The sequence below is a fragment of the Mytilus californianus genome, unplaced genomic scaffold, assembly GCF_021869535.1.
Source record: "Mytilus californianus isolate M0D057914Y unplaced genomic scaffold, xbMytCali1.0.p SCAF_9, whole genome shotgun sequence".
NCBI lineage: Eukaryota > Metazoa > Mollusca > Bivalvia > Mytilida > Mytilidae > Mytilus > Mytilus californianus.
This window is the reverse complement of record NW_026262745.1, coordinates 73,891,637-73,914,478: the sequence shown is the minus strand read 5'-3', so window position 1 is coordinate 73,914,478 and position 22,842 is coordinate 73,891,637. Positions and strand designations below refer to the sequence as shown.

The 22,842-nt window shown below is 32.1% G+C and overlaps 1 long non-coding RNA gene across 1 annotated transcript; it reads right to left on the bottom strand.

Annotated features, from left to right (window-relative positions):
- Positions 1 to 2,649: 2,649 nt before the first annotated feature.
- LOC127715792 (uncharacterized) lies at positions 2,650 to 8,542 on the bottom strand. Its single transcript, XR_007988643.1, has 2 exons — positions 8,498 to 8,542; positions 2,650 to 3,318 (listed from the first exon to the last, which is right to left on the bottom strand). It is a non-coding gene; the product is annotated as an uncharacterized LOC127715792 (long non-coding RNA).
- Positions 8,543 to 22,842: the final 14,300 nt, after the last annotated feature.

Sequence of the window (22,842 nt, the reverse complement as noted above, 5' to 3'; positions counted from 1 at the left end):
GTCAAGTACTAGATACATGGTAAACGGTCATCGATTGATCAGTCAACTGATCATGATATGCATAAATCATAATTACTGCAAACAAAATAGATGGTTCCATTAAAGATAATTAAAATATGTGGGTAATGCATTTTTGTCTATACAAACGCAAGTTTTACAACGTTCGATATATTAATATAACGTTAACACCCAGTTTCACTCCTTTTGGATATGATTCCCTATTTTTTACCTTGATTTGTATTCTTATACGATTTATTAGATTTGACCATCGCTATACTATTGGTGCATTGATTAAGGATTGTATCTAATTAAAAAAAGGCAATTTGATCATGACTTTTGGTAATGTGCATTTGTATAAGTGCTACTTGTAAATAATTTAACAGTTAATCTTTATATGCATTTTCTGTTATACCTTTGGTATATTTTAATTCAGCGCGTACATGTCTACTCATAAGCAATTAGTGTTCCAACTATACTAACTACAACACTTACGGCAGATCCTACTGAATCTTTATCGGGGAATACCGTGTTTTCTATAAAATTAATGAAAATGTTTTTTTTTTATTTGGTATTAAAATGTGATTAAGATATATTTGTATTCAGCTTCGTGAATATATTCCTCTAGTTCACTTAATTATTCAATGAAATATTATCTTGAAATGTTTTTGATGTGCATATTTACTTATTTAACTCACGCGTACTTTTAGCATTTAAAAGAAGCAATATTTAGTGTTGAAAAAGAAGATTTATATGCATATTTTGACCATTTTGTTTCATTGCTAAATATTTTTGTCGAGCGTGCGAAATTTATTTCGCAACAGTAAGACATAGTGATCCTAAGTGTTTTGTAGACCCTTGTTAAACTCCCGTGGGTTTTAGTATTTTCCCATGGTGTTATTAATTCTTCCTCAACAATTTTTTATCGTACATTAGGTTTCTTCCCCATACTTGCTTTTTAAATTAAGTTCCGTTACTGGTCAAATTTATTTTTTTAATGAGTGACAAAGAAAAAAAAAATTTACTACTAATATATTTGAAGATCAGTCGTTACATAATTTGCGATGAAAAATTTAGATTTTTAATTGTTCACTTTATTTAAGGTGACATTTTACTACAATCTAGTCATAAATAGCAAAACTATTTATTCAATTAACCGGTCCAATACTTCCATAGAAATATTGGAATTTCAGCTTGCTATGAGTTGCAATGATTTTTGCTATAATTACTATTTCTTTAGTATCTGAAAGACTAAAATTATACACAATACAACTGTTAAAGTGATACGTTTCAAAATAATTTATTGTCTGTTCTGGACTAACAATTCCATTAAAATAAAACAGTTTCAGCCCATTGTATGAGTTCCAATCAGAATTTGAATACAAAACTTATTATATACTACAAACCAGTCACAAGGACAATTACGGTGTAAAATCGATAAAATTATTTGCAAAACACTTGCTATAGTTATCAAAACTATTCATTTCCTATGTAAGTTGAACCATTTCCATAAAAAAGAGGAGATTTTAGGTTAATGTGAATAACTGTATGATTTGCAATAAAAAATCTTTTCTTTTATGGTTGTGGCCTGTTATCTATTTCTTGCAACAAGAGATATTTCTCGTATCACACTGCTCGGAGTGTGATACGAAAAAGTGATATGAAAATATGCGTTAATTTGATTGGCTTATTCAGCATCATGAGACGATATTACGACATTTCCATTGGCTATTCGTTAGGTCATTGATAACTTTCAAAGGTTAAGACGATATACATTTCGTCCATGGAAACAGACAGATGTTATTTCTTCAATAATATACAAAACACTCACACTTTTCACCTGGAAATCTTCATTTTGTCAAATTCTATTACATTCTGAAGCGCACAAAAAGTTTTAAAATGTCTGATGTTAAAGTTTGACATGGGAACAGGACATATGGCGTCATACTGGTATGTGCAAAAACTAGATCAACGATTCGCGGGATTTTTAATTTAACACAATGAAAGTGTTGACCATAAGAGAAATAGGTTTAACAAGTTGTGAGAATTGGATATCGCTTGATATCAACTCTCGTTATTTAAATGTTGAAGGCTCGTTTATTATTATATTGAAATTAAATAACTCGAGTTGATATCAAGCGATACCCAATTCTCACTCGTTATGAAACCTATAAATATCCTTTAGAAAATAGTCAAAATTATATAGTCATAGGTAGAAAACATTCATTTCTATAATGTTCATTCAATTTCACAAAAATAAGGACGTTACAGCTTGATGCAAACGTTGAGATAAATACTTTTACATTTAAGCGCAAGCCTCACTTTGAACATTACGAAATGTAGTAACTGTACGTTGTCATTTCTTTTCTTTTATTTTTGTCTGTGGAATTGATCATGTTTTATGTACTATTAGTTGTGAAATGAACTGAGATACTTGAATACACCTTATATATAGAGTTATAATGTTTAGATGTTTCTCGAACAGTATTATGAGGTAACGTAATATTAATTGTTGGTTAGATACGAGTTTACGATATTTGGTGGATTATTTTGATGTAGGTTCTTTTTAAGGATATTTTTAAACCTTGCGTTCTTGCAGTCTGCATATTTGTTCATGTTATCTGTTTCCACAATAAATAACAAACACGCATGGAAAGAAGGAAAGAAAAACATTTCAAATTTATTCTACAAAGTTTGATTACATTTTACAATTCACCATAAAAATGCTAAATATATATTAATTTGTTTTTATTCTTTGCCGATAGTCACAGCAATAAAAAAAGAAAAGCTCGTTTTGAATAGCCTTGTGTTTACATTTAAGCATGTAAAGAACTAGTTCTTCTTTTTTCTAAGGTGATTTAATCCTGACGGTTTAACAGTATCACGCTCTGATGTGTTTCCCGGCTTATGTGACACTCCATTCGTATCAATCCATGATTTCTTTGCATTTTTCAAATAAAATTCTCTCGTAATGATTACTCCGCTTCGATTAGATGCAACTGGATGCGCATCACATAAATGATTATATTCGGTTTCATCAGTCACCTCTGCGTTTTTAATTGAAACGTACGCAGTTTTTTTCCCTTCTGGAGGCAAAAAGGAACTATCGTCGAATCTTTTCACAAGAGTATAACCTGCTTCTGGCTTAGCATCAAACGATTGACTTTTTCCAACTGTGGCATCTATCCCAGCAATTCCAGCAACATCTGCTCCTATTCCAAATTTCGAATTTGAAACCCTCAAGCAATCACTCTCAACTTTGACGTAGACGTTTTGAGCACTGCCATTATACACAGTTACACCCTTTGGTAGTGACATTATCTTAAGGATAGAAAATATATTTTTCAGTACCAATTTTTACTTCTCAAAAATATCTAATAGTTTATACATAGTTTTGAATGCAAGTGAACAAGCTTATACATTACAGATCATTCAAAAGAAAATTGAAATTGCTGTTAAAGTTGAATTTCATACCAACTATGAAGAGATGTTATATAATTGTCAATTATACAACTATTCTCGAAGACCATAGGTCAGAGATTTAGTAACAATAAGTCTTCAAATGGCCTTGAACAATGAGTAAAAGCCTTACCTTATGTGATTTCTGTTTAGTTGGTAATTCAATCAGTTGGAAGTACTAGTAAATGAATATGGTAAATGGTTTGTTTATTGTTGAAGGCCGTACGATGACCTGAATGGTATGATTAAAGAAAGGCAACAGTAGTATACCACTGTTGACTGTTGTCATCAAACTTAATTAAAACAAAATTAAGTACGACAAATATTAATGGATAAACAATAACAAAGGTAGTTTATTATTTTGCATCTTTCAACAGTTTAAAACAGCTTGAATAATACTTAAGACAGTGAAAGGTGAAAATATCTGAATATTAATCAATGCCGTTGATGTTCAAAAAGTGAATTATAAAAGTTTTAACTATCCATATTCCAATTTACTTTGACATGACATAAAACAAATAATTAATTTTTCACACTTTGCCAATCTTATATCAAGGTCATTGTGTCTCTATTACATATTGACACTGTGTTATATAATGGAAAGTCGCATACTGTATTAAAATTGAACTCTAAATTGAATGTAATGGTCAATGAAACTTAGAATGTATATCATAGTCATATCCCATCTTAAACGTTCTTAGGACAAACCCTTAATAAAAAGCAATGAAGTGTTCAATGTGTGTCTGAGTGACGTATGTATTTTAGAATGCATCATTCTTATCTCATGTAGCTTAATGTAAGAAATCTGATTTGGACGTAAATTTAGTTAAAACAGTAAAATAAAGTCGCTCTTCATGATAAACCTGTTGGGGATGTTTTTGTGTTAGAAGAACAATCCCTCCTGTTATTGAAGTCCTTATAATCTACACATTCATGCGTGTAAAGTCAGTTGAGATATGAAAACGCTACACAACAGGGCGAAGGGTATGTTACTTTTAATAACTTGCAGGTTTGATAAGAAAAGCGAATCTTTACGCAAGTCATGCATCCAATTTCAAGGGAAAACAGTCCAGTTTTGAAGCAATTTCTAGTTTCATAAGGAATATGACATGCAAACACTTGCTGTGAGGTAATTAATAGGGCGCCGTACATTGCTATTAGTTTAACGTACAATGAACTATGTAGCTTAAAATCAATCAATGACTTTTGGTGTCGAAACCCAAGTAAAACTTTAGTTAATGATGCATTTTCCTTCGATTTGTCATTTGTCAAGGGAACCAAAATAAAGGACTTCATTAAGGACGATTTTCAAACGTTGATGAGCATTTTGCCATAAAGGTACAATTCATTCCGGGGAAACGCATGTCTGCTGTACTAAATTATAATCCTGGTATTTCTAATGGTAAAAGATCATTATCACCTAATGTCATCCTTGTTGAGTATAAAAGTTTTAAAACACAATCAGCTGATTATCGACTTTGTGTCACTTTCAAATTACGTCATACGTTTATATTGTGCTATTGAAAAACATCCAGGATAAAAACAAAAAGATGTTCTTGCCAAATTATTTTTGATTGATTGATATTGTTGGTTCATTATGTAAATATTGTGTTGTATAAATGCACTTGATATTTTGGATGTATTATTAAACAAATTGGTTTTAACACTAATTGTTTGTGTTGATATTATTTAATAAGATTTGTTCTTCAATCTTTCGTTTCGGTTAAAGAAACTTGTCCATATAGCTTATAATCATATTGTCTTTATATACAATGTTATTGTTTTGTGGATAAGTGTTGATTTGCTAGATATTCCAGTTCTTTAAACTATATTTTGGTAAACGTAATCAATTTTCTATATTGAAACTATATAGTTTACGCAGATTTTTTTTAATTAATTATATTATTTGTTACAATATAGAACAATAGTTTTAGTTTCGTACCACCTAGTTAAAACGATTAGAACATGCTACAAGTATGAGAAAACTCGCTATTGTTGCCACATTAAAATTTCATAAAACTAATCAGGTTCCGAAATTAAAGTTATCGATTCACCACAACTCTAAACGAAGGCAAATTAAAGGGATGATAAATGTTGGTATTTTTATTTAAATAGATTACCCGACAGATGGGACATTATCGTTTTGTATAAATACATTAACACACGACTGATGTTGATGACAAGTAAATGGTATAAATACAAATTGACTCTGGAAGATGATCTTTTAAGAAGAAAAGTAAACGTTACCTGTTTTCGCTTGGGGTTACCACAACATGCACAAGGCATAAAAATATTAGCAAAATGTTTTAGGGTTTTCATTTGATAAATATATTTGGTGACTCTTTACTTTGAATACATTTATATCCGTCTAGAATAACTTATGAATTCATTATTGAGTGTACCAGAAAAATCCTGAATAAAAGTAAAATACTAAAAATACAGAACTCCAAGGAAAATCAAAACGGAAAGTCCCTTTTCATATGGCAATATCAACATGATCAAGCTCAAGCACATCACAACAGATGGAAAACAAGTGTCATTTTTTTTTTATTTAATGGAAAGCATTTAAAACAAAAAAAGGAACAGCAATATGCAAAAAGATGGCGCTAATATAGTTCTGACACTTTTGAATTTGGCCAATTGATATCACTTATGTACAGTTATATTGAAAATAGCAAAATAATTCGGTTTCGCATCTAGACAATTAATAGACACTATCTAGAAAAGATTTCTTGGTAATTCCTTCATCTTATGTAATAAAAAGACCAAAACTCTGTATGTACGTGTCGCTGCATGCAACTGATTAAGGTAGCATGTATACTGAAACATTACTGATCATCCCCCAATATCATCAAAGCCTAGAAAAGTTTGATGACAATTTTCCCTGAACAATGAGTTTTAAAACATTTCAAGCTACCGGCAAACAGAAAGTGACTGCAAGGCAGGTGCAAAAATTGCATATAAACTACAACGGACCATTATCAAGCCGCAGTCTAAATATAAAATAATCTTCCCTTCATTAAAAACCACGAAAAATTTGATGAAAATTTTCCATGTTGTCAAATTTCAAACTATCGGTAAACCGGAAGTTGCTGCATGGCAGTTTTGCAAATTGCTTGCTTGCTTCATCGCACCTTTATCAAACAAATAAATCCAAGGTAAATTGAAAAAGGGAAAGTCCATATAACCTGATAAAATCAGACGCTCGACAATATCAACCAACAGAACGAATGGAAATCAACTGTCAATTCCTGACTTGAAACAGGCATTTTCCTAAGAAAATGGTGAATAAAACCTGGTTGTAAAGCTAATAAATCAAGCTGCAGGAAAAATATAAATTATTCCATAGAAGCCAAGCAAAGTTGACGAACATTTTCCTTGTACAATGAGTGTTGTAAAATTGCAATCTATCGGCAAAAAAGAAGTGGATGCACAGGTTGTCAAAAATAATAAAACGGTACAACTCAAACATTATAAAGCTGTATACTGAATATAAAATCACTCCTTTTCATAAAGCCGGGAAAACTTGAAGAAACTTTGCCGAAAGTTTTCTATCCAAAGTCGTTTGGAAGGACGGTCGGAGTCGTGCTGTTAATAGACCTGCTTTCCACGTTTGCGACGCAGATGAAAACAATGACCAACAAAATTTTAGCATATATAAAATAATATTAACAAAGACATATACTTTCCAAAGCTGGATAGATTTTTTTTGTGTCTTACTTTTAAATTGCCATTCAGGAAAACTACCACGGGATATATATTACAAGCCTATGGATACAAAATTACAATTCATGCCATACAAAGTACACTGAAAACAATATACCATTCAATTTGACCAAATGGAAATGAACCATTGTTACGGATGATACTACTTTGCATATGCGTTTAACTGAACCAAGATACTTCCATCAAAGTGGTTTTGCCATCACTCCGAAAAAATGTATTAACAGAGGAATAGTTTATATCAGTTTAGCCTCTTTTTCTATTATGCTTGTTGATATCAAAATTTGTGTTTATATCCATAATTATACTCAAATTACAATTATTATTTTCGAACAAACCACACTCCGTGAGCTAATTGCTATGCAGTAAACGCTTGATTAAAAAAAACCTGATAGAGCTAATTACCATGCAATTATGCATATTATTATCTCATATCACTGATTAGCTACTCATGGGTGACATGTACCTGTAATTGTATGCGACAATCGATTGCAAAGGAAATTAAAGTAATGATTATTATTATATCCAAAGATGTCTGTTGGGGCATGTATTTAAATTTTGTTGCGTTCATGTGATATTTGTCAAATTTGTAATAACTTTTATATTCAAGATATTTGTTCTAATGAATTCGTTTTGTACGTAAGTGTCTTTGCATTGTAGGGGTCAAATAGATGAAATACACACTAGAGTCATGATTAAAGCACAGTTCGAGCAATTATTACTCTAAATATATTTAGGAATAGGTTTGTGTCTTCTTATAATAATCTGTGTAATCAATATATCAAAATTATATAGGGAAAGATTTTTTTTGCACATCGACTCATTTTTACAACAAATTTCATTATGAATGATACACATAAACAGAGGTCTATATAGGCAACATTAACATATTTTTCCAGACAAAAAGATGTATAATATCAAGTTTTGTCTGAAACACAAAAGAATTAACAATACATATTTAACTATTAAGCTGTTCTTAAAAACACGCAATGATTCTAAAATCTCATATTATCGTAATTTCTGTATAAAATCAAAAAGGACAATATGATTGTTATGTATTCATATATGTGTATGCATAAGAGCGAAATGTTTCTGCTACACTTTGTGGATATAAAATTTATAATGATCTGTAGGATATCTGTCATTCCTTTCGTGAATTAATGTTTTGTTTGTAATTATACATTGTAGTACCCTTCTCTTGTCTTTTATCATGATTTCTAATGAGGCATTGACTTCATACTTTTTTTAATTTGCATTATTCACCAGATTACAAGCAAATAAATGGCAGTTCTAGATGAATACTAATGCTAAAACTTACTGTATGTGAAAATAAGTTCCAAGTTGTGTATGCAAACCGATCTTGTAAACTAACAAAAGTACGAAAATTGTACCTTTAAAATATCGATATGACTCTTCACAAGCATCCGACCGTAATAAACTGCTTGTTAGATTAAAAGGCCCATAAGAATTACTCATAGTAATACACAGAGGGTGGAAAGTGCGTCAATAATTTTGTTTTCAAAACACAATTGCCTTCTCACCGATGTTTTTTTTTTAATTACTTAACACTTTAACTTTAATATATTTAGTTCTGGTTGGTAAACAGTTGTTAAACGGTATCAGTAAACCGAAATAATGTGTGAAGTTATTAATAAACTGGATATATAATCATTTTAGTCTTCTTCCAACCCGCAGAAAACCCTTACCAAAGTGGAGCAAATTTCGATCCCTTTCCAAAATACTCTCATTTTCCAGTGGCAATCGATCCTGACCTCCATCCTGGCCAACCTCTATTACAAAACCTATCTATTGTATTTTTTGTTAATTTGTTCCCGTTCTGAACATGCATAACATATTTGCCAATGTACGTTGAGCAAATATTTATTAATCAATCAATGAATCATATTTCTACTGTAAAATATGACCTTTTTGTACTCTTATGAAGTAGATTTTATATTAAACATTATCAAAGACAAAACGCATCCTGCAAACTTCTTTAGTTTCATTTTTGTATTTATTTATGATATGTGTCGTTCTTTAACCAAGATTTCAATGAGCACTTGCTTCTCATAAATTGCAGTTAACTTGAGATGAAAGATACAATCGAAACTAGAATCACACATTTTATATATTGATTTTTTTCTCATTATCCCTCTGACAAAAGTGTCAACTTCCCATTTCTGAGCACTTACATACTTTCTGCCCCTACTTATGGTCGTTACATATCTTAATTGATATATGCGTTCATAATAAACTATACAAACTGCGTAAACAGAGATTTTTTATAACATTAAAGTGCTTAAAAGAATGACTGTAATTCAACACTTCAGAAGTTTTACGGTCCACATGACGAATTTGTTGATCGATACGATATGTCTGTCTCATATTACTAGCGAAATGTTTTCGCTGTCTTAGGCCGCGTTCTCATTGAGCTAACCCTGTGTGGTGTAAGTGTACTCGATATTTAAACTAAACTCTATTACGTTCCTATTGATAGAAATCAATGTTTACATGCAGTTAAAACAGGTTTTCATTACATGCAGTCGATAGTCAATGTAGACCTTGTGTGGATTAAGTGTACACTAAAATAGATATTGTGAAATTAGATTTTATTATGGATATTTTCGGAAGTTACATATATTGAATACAAATGATTTTAATAATATTATGCATTAAGTTATTTATATGTCAAAACATAAAAAAATCCTCAGTTTAGGTAGATGCGGGGTCTAAATTAAAAGAAAATATAGCATTTTTTAATAAAATGTAATTTTTTTATGCTTTTTTCAAAAATATAATAAAAAATAATGGGTAACCGGGCTTTTTTCACGCCACAGGTTGTGCAAAATTGTCACATGTTGTATAGATTATGCATGGAAAACTTATTTGTGTGAGAAAAAGAAAGTTACACCAAAGAATTATAAGATAAAATATGAAAAGATAGCTCTAATAATATTCTTTCAGATAAGAAAAAGAAAACATTGGATCACTGGACTCGTTTTCTTGCTACATAATAAAATAGGTGAATTCACAAAACATTCTATTATAAAAGTTACTTTATTTGAGTTATCTCCCCTTATGTGGCATAGTTGAAAAAAAATAAATAAAACAAACATATTCTGTTTTTTGTATAATACAGCCGTAAATATGATAAAACGCGTAACTTTTTATATTAACATGAAAAGTCTTACACATGAACTACATACACAGCTACTTTAGTACAAGTAATCTTGATGTACAGTTTTAAAGGTGCATATAAAATATACATCTGTAAAGCTGTATACAAACTGCACAGCTGTAAAGCTGTATATAAACTGTACACCTGTAAAGCTGTATATAAACTGTACATCTGTTAAGCTGTATATAAAATGTACATTTGTAATACTGTATATAAACTATACATTTTTAAAGCTGTATATAAACTGCTGCTCTGTAAAAATGTACATTGACTGCACATTTTTAAATCTGTGTATAAGCTCATTATATAGATTCTACCATTGCATCGTGTGTGATACGATATTGATCCACAGTTTATATAAAGTTTTACAGAAATACAGTTTATATACAACTTCACAGATGTACAGTTTATATACAGCTTTACACTGTACAGTTTATATACAGCTTTACAGATGTACATTTGACATGCATCTTTAGAACTGTACATCAAGATTACTTGTACTAAAGTAGCGGTGTACTACTCTCGAAATTTGCACATTTCATTAAAGATCTAGACCGATTGTTATCTGCTATTTCAAAATCCAAGATGGAGGAATACACCTCAGCTACCTTAAAAACATTAAATTAAAAGCCTAGTGGACCATTTGATCTTTAGTAGGAGGGTGCATTGTTTGCTTATAGAATACCATTTTACACCGGTTTTCACTACGGTTTTATTATTTAGCGCGAAAATTATTTTCACTTTTTGTACATTACTTTTTCTTGCAAAGTTCTGCATTTTGTAAGACAAAAATTTATTTTCATTATTTCTTTGACAATTTTTTTTGTTTGCAGTTAGTTCTAGTCACGTCTGTTCATTTCCAAAATCACCCCATTTTCACTTTGGTCTTCATTCGATCGGCCGTAAAACCCTCGCAAAGTGGGCCGTTCGTTTGGCTGTGTGGAATGTACAAGTACTCAGCCACGTCTGGTCAGAATTGGGACATTCAGTACGATGCCTCGTGTAGAGAGCGCGCCACGTTCTCTGCACGTTGAGAAGCTTTGCAACAACTCTCTGGAGGGTCCGTAGGTGGCCAAATGTCTGTCCAAATCAAATATACTGCCATTTTCAAATGACACTGCAAATTGCCTTGATGTTCATCTCAGACGGCCTCTGTTACAGGACCTACCTATTGTATTTATTGTGAATTATTTGTCATTAGACGTTAAGCAGCCAGCAATCAATCAATCATTTTCAAAATCCCCTTTTCTCCCTTTTGTTACACTATTTGAGCTTGCGTAATCGTGACATTATTAGTACTTTCAAAGTTCTCTAAATCAATAAGGTAACGACCATTCATCTTCGTTGGACAAGCCATTTTTTATTACAATAATAAAAAAAAACAATTGTTTCAATAACATACATGAACATTTTTAAAAATCCATGTTGAATCCCCCAACTCTTCTCTCCTCATGAAACAAATATGTTTTTTTTTTCTTTCAAAATGTATTTTAACAATATATCTTCCCCTCCCTTTTCCACCCTTTCCTAAAATAAAAACATTGAAAAACTAAAAAATAGTTGAATTGGTCTTCGCAAAACAAAAATGTTTACAGAGAAAATTTTAATTCAATTCTATGTAATGTATGACGAAGTAGACACTGTGGATGAGAATGTGAGGTTGTTAATACAAATTAAAATATACCACAATATGTGTTTTTGAACAGTTGTGCTATGTCTTTTTTCAAAGACCTAAATATTGCTTAACAACCGACAAACTTCATGACAAATATGCTATTGTCCCCGTTGTAAGCCCTGAACAATATAGTTTGTTTGTCTTCCACATTTCATAAACTGCTTGATAAAGGAATTAGGTCTTGACAATTCATTTTGAAACTTAATATTAGGAATGTCAACGAGTACTCGAGTATTCGAGTATCGCTCGGTAGTACTGAGTATCGAATATTAAAACGATACTGGACTAATCGGTTTCCTGTTAGAATATTGCTGTCTTCTTTATATAAAATTGACCTTCTTTCTGAAAAATTAAATAGGCATCACTGATTAATCATACTGGTAAATAAAATATCTTTTGTTTCGATGGGATTATCCAAATGGTTTTTCGTCCGTTGAACAAAAAACCACAGAAAATAAAATACGTATGTTTTGTGTTTCCGTGTTGTAGATTATATTCCCGAGCGAGTAATCGAGTATCGCTCGAATAAAACCAACGAGTACTTGATTAGTAATTGTTCACCGAGTTAACATTCCTACTTAAATATAAACTGTTCTCCAAAGAACAAATAATCAAATCCTGAATGATCATTGAACTGTTTTATTGCTTTGGAATTTCAACCATATTTCACGAATTGGATCACACGTCCATATACTTGCAAACTCAAATTAAACCAGTGTCCTTTCAAGAAGGTTTTATTGCTGGTTCTGCCAATTTCTCCACGAAACCTTTTTATAAATTATATAACAAGTATTTGATAGGCAATCGGAACTTGGCGTCAGGTAACCGTAAATCTACCTACTCTAAAGGCTTTTTCAATCACATGAAGATACTCTAAAAAAAAAACTGAAGACGTGCGACTGTATGCAAGCAAATATTCAGAATTCAGATCTGTATTTAGTTTCGTTTCATTGTGGGGATGAATAAGTACCTTGCCACGTCCGGTCTGTATTTTTGTTAGATGTATTTCTGCTTTGTATCGATCTGATGAGTTAAGCCCTTTTCAACTGATTTTTATAGTTTGTTCTTATGTTGTACTGTTAAATCACTGTCCCAGGCTAGAGGAGGGTTGGCGTCTTCCAACTAGTTTAAACCCTTCACATTATGTATGTACATGTCCCAAGTCAGGAGCCTATAATTTAGTGGTTGTCGTTTGTTGCTGTATATCATTTGTTTTTCGTTCATCATTTTATACATAAATCAGACCGTTAGTTTCCACGTTTGAATAGTTTTACATTTGTCATTTCGGGGTCTTTTGTAGCTGACTATGGGGAATGGGTATTTCGCATTGTTGAAGACCGTACGGTGACCTATATCAGTTGAATTCCGTGTCATTTGGTCTCTGGTTGAGAGATGTCTCATTGGCAATTATACCACATCTTCTTATTTTTATAAAGTACGTGAAAAAGTCTAAAAAGCATTTGCTTTTCAACCTTGACACCAGTTTTCGTCAATCTAAACTTAAAGACAAATTGAATTAGTCAGACTGTGTTCAAATTACACAAATCTCTAGAATACAAATCAGAGTAACAAACACTTACTAAGGTAAACGCATGAATTCCGAAAGGACAAGTATGGTAGAACGAGCATGAATATATACTTATCAACAAATGAAACACACCATAAATGTCTTAGAACTGACACAAAATTTCTAGAGAAATAATTTACAAATTCGGTGAAAATTATCTTTTTAGGTCTTTCAACGTTTCTATGGATAGAACTCTTTTGAATTTTGCTTTGAATGTGTTTTTTTTTCTTCCGCCACTTTTGTTTTTGAAATGTCGCTTCTGTTTCGTAATATATCGATACAATATTTTTAAAGTAACATCAAACTGTTATTTCGCTTTTGAAACTCTCCCTTTTTAGCTGAACACTTTTCTACATGGGAGCTACGCTGATTTTAGACACGCTGAGTCGGATTTTTTAAATCCAAGTTTACAAGGGAGCATTCCGCAGAAAGAAATGACACCCTTCCCTAGCACATTGTTCTGTCTGCGAGCAGAACCGTATTTGGTCTTACTCTTAGATGCCCCATGCTAAGCGGATACCAATTTTCAAGTCTTCGATTTGACACGGTCAGAGTGTAAACCTTACAACCTCCCGCACTCGAGACGAGCACGCCACCGCGAGAGCACCAAGGTAGTTTTTTTTCAAAAAAAAATCATTGGAAACTTTATTATGTCTAATGGTTATAGCGTAGGATAAAGTTTACGAAGGAACTCATATACTAGAACTTTCAATTGAATGTGTACAAATTACTTGTGTAAGTGCAGTTGCAAATCAAATCATCTAAAAACAACGAAGTGTTCACTATGATACGAAATGTTTATCTCATCTAAAAATGGCCCCAAATTCAAATCGATTTTGCTTTTACTCTCATAAGTCGAGCGCAGCGATTAAAAAAAGAACCCATTTAAAATGGCTAATAATTTCATCTTTATGCATTCCTTTTAAGCATAATGTGTACATTTATCTTTCTTACGTATCTATGTCATACATTATTTATAGAAGGAGGTTTCTTGTCTCTTTTTTTCAATTTGCATTTCTCTTTGAGTTTGCATATAACATACACGTCGTATTTAGAAATAATGTGTATGATACTGCATCACTAAGGGATATATTATTCAAAATATTAATATACATTATGGGTGGCCAGCCTGCGCGAGGATTAGTATGGGATATATAACAAACAGTGAACTTCGGAATATTCTATATAAATTCGACACACTTGGATCATAAGTTTGAAAATTCAGTTGGAAGTGAATAAAATGAGCGAACTAAACAATTCATAAGTTTTCTTACTATTTCACATAACTCACTGTAGTTAATCTTTTGTAAATTTTTTTAAATAAACATTTGTTAACTGTTGATATTGCTCTTTTCTTTGGTGACTTATCAATTGGGTCCTAACTGTAACACTTCTATAAATCATGATATTTTAATTGCAAACATTTCAGCCAAAATCCTCTCTCACATATGTGCAGAATGGCCTTTCATGTAAAACAAGTCTGTGGTTTCTTTGTTTTAATCTTCTGGATGTTTTTGGTTCCTAACGAGAGACAGTCGCAAAATTTGCAGCGTCGTTAAACATGTTTTGTGAGAACTTCACCCTTCTCCTATACTTCTAGCCAAAGTGAAACACACAATAGAATGCAGTTCAAAAGAAGCCCGAGTCCGATTTTAGAATAGGTAGCAAAATCAATGATGAACATCAATTAACAAAGTACTAGAAGCAGTTACTGACATGTCAGCTCCAGAATTCAATAAAACTGATTGAAATAGTAAGTATTCATTATCTGAAAATGAAGCTCAATCCCTCCCGCTAGGGGTTTAGTTTCATGCCACTATAAATTATACGAGTAGAGCATAATCCGTTTCATGCTTTTATGCTAACGTCTGGTTTTAGAATATATTTGTTTATTTCCGATGCAAATACCCTATAAGTTAATCAATATTGATTTCAAAAAAAATATATCTTTCATGACTTGACAATGTATTGTAATTTTATTCCTTGTGAATAAGTCGCTTAAAATATTTTGTTAGATTTAGGGGTGAATTACGACATTTTTGTGCTTTGCATAGAATATTACCATAAAAAATTGCATGTGAAATGCCTGCACGTTGATTAATATTAACGAATAATATCCTTGTAGCGATGATAACATTTAGTGAAAAGTTTTGTCTGTGATATCGAAAACCCTGGTGTAATAATTTTTCAGTAATACAGAGATTTCTTTCGTTACAATCAAATACGTTGTTACATACATGAGCGAAAGGTACAAGTCGAAATATATAAACACCATACGATGGTCAAAATGTAGGTATTGAGCTTCCCGTTAGAGATATTGATATCAAAATCCAGGAAAGGGCAGTGTTCATTATTAGTATTAGTGTGTACACTGAAATCGCCATTATGGAGTGCCAAAATATCATCCAATTATCTAACAGTGTTATTTTATTTCTGTATTAGATCTTGTGTCGACGAGTCTTAGTTTGCTGATTTTAGACATATCTTGTCTCTTGATGGTTTGTTACAATATAACAAGTCCGCAATAAGTGGTTTACAGTCTCCATGGGAATTCCGATATCTTGGCGATATACGAAATCTCCGTAGCGAACTAAAATGTTATCTCGTAAAAAGTCATATGTAGTTATCATATCAAAGCATCTTCAATTGAATATTTTTTTTCTTTGTTTTTACTTGAGAAAGGCCTAAAAGAATTTTTAGCATATTCACGTTCTCATTTTTTAAATGCCAATCTAATAAGGTATTTGATTTTTTTTCTTAACGAGATTATAAGACAAAGTGGTAAACAGGGTAGAAAAATCAAAACTTTGAATAGCTTCAAAAGCACCAATATAAGCATGCAATTTATAAAGTACTCCCAACGACTTTTAAACAATCTAGAAGTAATTAATTCCACAATTTTTGTGACCTTATTTGATAAATTTATTACCAGGTTTCTGATTGAACCAAGTGTACTAGTAAGAAGAATAGACAGTTTAGTAGTTGAACAATGACTTGAAGACGAAATGAATCTATATTTGTAAGGCGTTTTGTGCAACTTCGGAAGCCATTACATTGCTGGAACGTTCATGTTATTCATTTTTGCGTAAAGAGGTAACACAAAGATAATGTTTGTTAACGATGTCATTTTCCAAAAATTGAGTCAGTTTGGATGTTGGTGATTTCCTATTGCAGAACCACAATATAAGATTTGAGCCAGACAATAATGATAGAATTATATAGTCTGATCATTCTTGACAAAACAAATTCCCTGCTTAGTTCTTTTAGCTTATGTTTGATACGAGAAATAGGCCTATTATGGTTGTTGTTATGATCAATTTGTTCTTTCGAATGTTATACCAGTATAAACTATTTTCATTATTGAATTGACAAAAAAAGAATCTAAAGGATTGTTTGTCTGCTTTTTCTCATTTCATCCATTTTATACATTAATTATGGAGTGAGTCGTGGTTGATGTCATCACATTCATTCCAATAACTAATTTCAACTCTCGGTCCTAGACTGTATTAAGGTCTTCTGTTATAGCATATAAATTTTTCCAATAAATGTATTTGGAATTACTGCAATTTCATGACGTAGGATTATTGTCACTGATGATAACATCTTTCAACACCTCCCAATAATTAAAAACATATTTCCAAGTAGATATTTTGTAAACATAACAATTAAGAGGGAGCTCAGTATGATAAAAATAACCAGGAGTTTGTTCTTTTACAGTAAGATCAATAAATTATGATCTCCAGTGCGATCAACTTTAGGAAACAAATTAGAATAACAGTATGCAATTACAATTTGGATGATTTCATACTTCGGACTGCAATATGGAATTGTGTTGCTATCCTCCAAAATTTGGTGAAATATAAAAGAAATCAAAAGAAATTAGCTTTTCAATTTGAATAAAACATCCCATCCCGTCATGTGCATTGTACATTTAGATTTCCTGCCGAACGTTAACCATCCAACGATTATTTTGTGCATAAGGACAACTTTATGTAGTTTGATATCGCCGTCGGACATCATCCTTAAAAAGGGTTTCAGGACTATCATAAAACCATCTTAATTCACCGAAGGAACATGGAATGTATAATTAAACGCATTATCATAATAATTTAACATCAATTCTGTAAAAATGAATATAGAAATCATATCAAATACGTGGGATTTGTTGCCTTGCCCCGAAAGAGATTTTTAATCAATTTTTACACACAAAATATTTTCGACGCCTAGTGTGTCGAAAGGCAAAGATAAATAATATATAGAGAGCTATATAATAAAAATTAGTTTGAAAAATATCAAAATTCGTTTTTGATCATGTTGCGTGAGAATGAAAAATTCGTATTCCTGTCAAAAGTATAGAAAAAAAATACCGTCTGAAAATAAATCAGTGAAAGCGTTGACTACCAAGCAGACGATACCAGTGACAACTAAAAATCCGTCAGCAGTGATATCGAACATAGTTGTAGTAAATTAAGTGTTTTGGTAAATTAAGAAATAATTCATTGTAGCTGTAGATTTGTTTTCATTTAACAATGAGTTGGCGTTTATATTTGATTAATGTATCCCGAGCGATTCTAAAAGAACAAATACGGTAAATTAGTCAACCGTTAAAGCCCTTTGCACGCGATACTGTTTTTGGATGTTCTATTTACCCCCTCCCCCATATTAAAGAACAAAATTTTCGTAATTTCGTGCATGTATATTGTGATTATTGAGTGTGAAACATTCATCTGAAACACAACGAATAATTATTTAGGATTCATCAATCCAACAATGTTTTAAAGAACACTCATTTGATACCAATCGATGATTAACGCAAGTGACCTCTTCCAAAAGTAATGTGTATTCAGTTTTAAGATAGCGTACAACGAACATGAATGTCAACCTTTTGGAATGTTTTTATTGAATAATCCGTGGAAGTAGTATGTCACCACTTGTTCATTATTCATATGAGGCTGTCTTCATACAAGAACTTCTTACGATACTTACGATGAAAGAAAAGAAGTTAGCAGTATCCTATAACTTCACTTTCTGCTATATTGATGATGTTTTCTCACTAAATCATTCAACATTTGGTGACTATGTTCAATGCATCTACCCCATTGAACTTGAGATAAATGATACAACAGATACAGTTAAGTCTGTCTCATATCTTGACTTACATCTACAAATTGACAATTAAGGTCGGTTGAAAGCAAAATTTTACAACAAAAGAGATGATTTCAGCTTCCCAATTGTGAACTTTCCATTTCTATGTAGCAACATTTCAGCAGCGCCTGCATAAAGAGTATATATCTCCTCGTTGATACGATATTCCAAGGCTTGAATTTCATATCATGACGTCCTTGATAGAGGGTCGCTGCTCACAAGAAAACTATTAAACCAAGACTTCCAAGTGGTGAAATTGAAATCATCCCTTCATAAATTCTACGGACGCCATAACTAGTCGGTTGACCGTTATGGAATATCCGTTTCACAGATGACGACCGATATGTTCAAAATGTTGTAACTACAATCCCGTCCCCTTTCTCTGAATGTGACTTACCAAATTAGACTTATCATCGGATTTGTACATGAGCAACACGACAGGTGCCTCATGTGGAGCAGGGTCTGCTTACCCTTACGGAGCGCCTGAGATCACCCCCAGTTTTTGATGGGGTTCGTGTTGCTCAGTCTTTAGTTTTCTTTGTTGTGTTTTGTATACTGTTGTTTGTCTGTGTCTTTTTCTTTTTAAGCCATGGCGTTGTCAGTTTATTTTCGACTTATGAGTTTTAATGTCCCTTTGGTATCTGTCGTCTTTCTTTTACGAATATTTTGGATTGAAGTTAATATGTTTGTGCACACCACACTAAAGTGTATTTTGGGAGGTTATCTAAATAGCCAAACGAAATTAATCTTCTCTAAAATTATGTTGTTGTGTGATGACTGTGCACGATGCTTCCTTTACTCTTTCGCCTCTCTTTTATAAAATTCAAACTTGGATTTCTAATTTTCCGTTTCAGAATCTAATGCATTCTGCGTAATATTTTCAACAACGTACATCAAAACGCTGTGATTGGCTAACGACGTCCCAATCAATTGAAATGCGACCAATTACGTGACATCTTTTTCATTTTGGGGTACTTACAAAGAATTAACCCAGAATGCATTAGATTCTGAAATGACGAATTGGATGACAGCAAGCGTAAAATCCTCTATCTACCTTTAGGTAGCTTAGGGGAGCCGACATGTATGCCTAAATGTATTGGCATATTATTTCTTTAATAATAAATAAAAAAAGCTCACAATTTTCACTGTGAAATGTTCTTTCTATCTAATTTTATTACATTCGGAGGCTAACAAAGAAGCATGCAAACGCCGGAAGCATACATATGACGTCACCTTCTTTAATTGCCGAAGACGATAACATCATTTCGCGGAATATTTTTCATGGAATTTTACACCAATTAATAACTACATGTAAAATGGTCTGATTTGTTTATTTTGCATTAGGATAGAGCACACCGTATTGTATTTGAAGCTTTGCCTACGTAAAACGTGGCTTTTTACTGTCGCAAATTTGCGCTAAAAAAGTCTTCCGTCGAAATGTATTTCTTCATTTGGTAAGTTATGTGTTGATTTTTCAAACTATATTGACGTTCGTGCATTGATAAAGAAAGTGTTCTGACCTCAACTTTGTTATTTGTTTATTTTATTTGGGGAGGGGGAATTGCGTAGTTTGGTTGCTGTCTTTGTCTTATACCGAACATTTCCTTTCCTATTTGATTTTGAATGTGCAACATTAATGGCACTAATGTCAGGAAATGTAAATTGTTTTCCCAGGTCGCACTTTTTGTATACATTGGTATGAAGTGAAAGAATAACACGTCACATCAAAAGTCCAGTGGGGGTTAAAAACGAATCGAATGATTTGAAAACTTTGGGACAGGTTTTTGAATTGTTGTAACCTTCGCCGCAATGAGTTGGTATATTTATAGGTATAGGTATTTAATAGTAACTATTATAGTTATTGTTTATACATTGTTGATAGTAACTGGCTGGAAAGGCGTAACGATGTTATATTGAACTGAAATGTTGTTAACGAAATGTTAGCAATGTTTCTGCATAAGTAGGTATAACATACAATAAGGTAAGAATTAAATTTTTGTTAAGTTAAAAATACTTAATAATTTAGAAATTCCAATGCAACTTTAGTATGTTTTGAAAAGTGTTTGACGGTTTAAAGCAATTCAATACACATAATAGATTATTTATCTTCAAACAGATAAATATTTTTGTCAAATTACCATTTTGAAGACTGAATATACATAGGACTTTTATAAAAACAAGTGGAATATATCTCACTGAGACAGTAACCAAACAACAATATAAAAAGTCATAGAGGTCGACATATAATCTTTAACAACAGAGAGGTGTCAATTTTAATGGAAATTTTCAAATATATCACAGAGAAGACACCGCTTAAAAACATTTTACAGAGCTTGCAAAAGATCTACCAAAAAAAAGTATTGTTAAAGGAAAAAAAATCTAGGATATATATGCACAGAAAAAAAGAGACGATTTTTCTAGCTTTGGGCAGGTTCATTAACTTGATGGAGTGAAAGTTATCTTAACCACTTTTAGTACTCTACTTCATCCTCGTTCAGAGCAGAAGGTGCAATACAAAAAAAAAACCACTCCAATCCACAATATCGGTATAACAAATAACAACAACACATATACAAGTAAAATTATACCGACACTTAATCTACGCTTGGTTTTGATTTAGAAAATGAAAAAAGTTTAGTCTTCAGTACGTGCACCGGGTCACGACTTGTTCATTTATAGACTGATACTCAAAATAATGCGACATCAACATATTCATGTTTTGCATAAATTATTTGGTTTGACCATATTTTGATATCTTATTATCGGTCGTCCCAATGTTTGTATAACTCTACTCATCTATTAATAAAATGCATATCACGGCTTTGTGACGTCAAATACATTGACCCGGGCTTAATAACTTTGACCCAGGCATATTACCGACGTCATAAAGAATGACCCAAACTTATCAAGACATATTTCGGTTTGCTGGTGAAAGAAAGAAAGCATTTGATTCTAACATGAAAAATACACAAATACAATCCGATAAATCGATTATCTGGTTGTTTGTATATTTATTAAAATTGTAAAATAGCAGCTGCTCGACACAATATGAAGCATTTTTGAACTCGTTCGCTGCGCTCACTCGACAAAAAGCTTCATATTTTGACTCGAAGCTAATTATTGACATTATCTTACCTCCTATACATTTCTAGGAATATCATTGGTTAAAAGCTACCACGTGGAGACCGTGTATATTCCATATGGGGTTTGCAGGCGGGCTTATTCCGATACACGGTTAGTAGTGGAGTTACGTCCCTTTATAAAAACAACACGGCGTTGAGGAAAAATCTGAAACGTTTCAACAAACAAAGAAATTGATGATGAACGATTAAAACAAATGCAGAAAACACATTAAAAGCTAACAAGTTGTTATTGTTGGCATTTGTATTTGTATAGACCAATGAAAGAAGGTTCTTTATATTGAAGACTTGCATGATCACATTGATAAGCCACCAGTCTAAATTCCACATGTTAAGATAGTCGGAAAGATAAATTCGTTACACAGTGTGGTAGTGTCCTTATACGATATATATGGGGTCAATAAACTCCATACGGGGTTCGAGCTTCGCTCCAATATGGAATTTACTGACCCTATATCTATCGTATTAGGTCACTACCACACTATGTAACTAATAATATCAATATGCAGAAGACGTGATAATCGGTACTTATCACGCCGTGTAGCTTATGATAAAGTGACATTACGTTTAAAGGGGCATTAGCTGTCAAATTCATGTTCATCGAATTGACTCATATTCTCATAATTGATTTATAACATACTAAAACGTTTATCCAAATTATAAAAGTCTAAAATAAACAATTTACAAAGCATGGGCTCGATTACATGCATCAGCATTTCGTGTGTATTTTAGTCTAGACGCTTTCTAATTATCTATCGAGGTGACCTCCGAAGACTGCCGACGGTCTTATAACCCGATATAAACATAAATATATATATAGAAATAGATAGAAAGCGAGCTCGTGCAATTGAATTTTTCTAGGTCTGTTTGATTTCAAATTATGTATGTTAATCATAGTTTTTACCTGTGTAAGAATGAGTTTTTGTGCATCCAATCAGTCAATCAAATGCTTTACCCT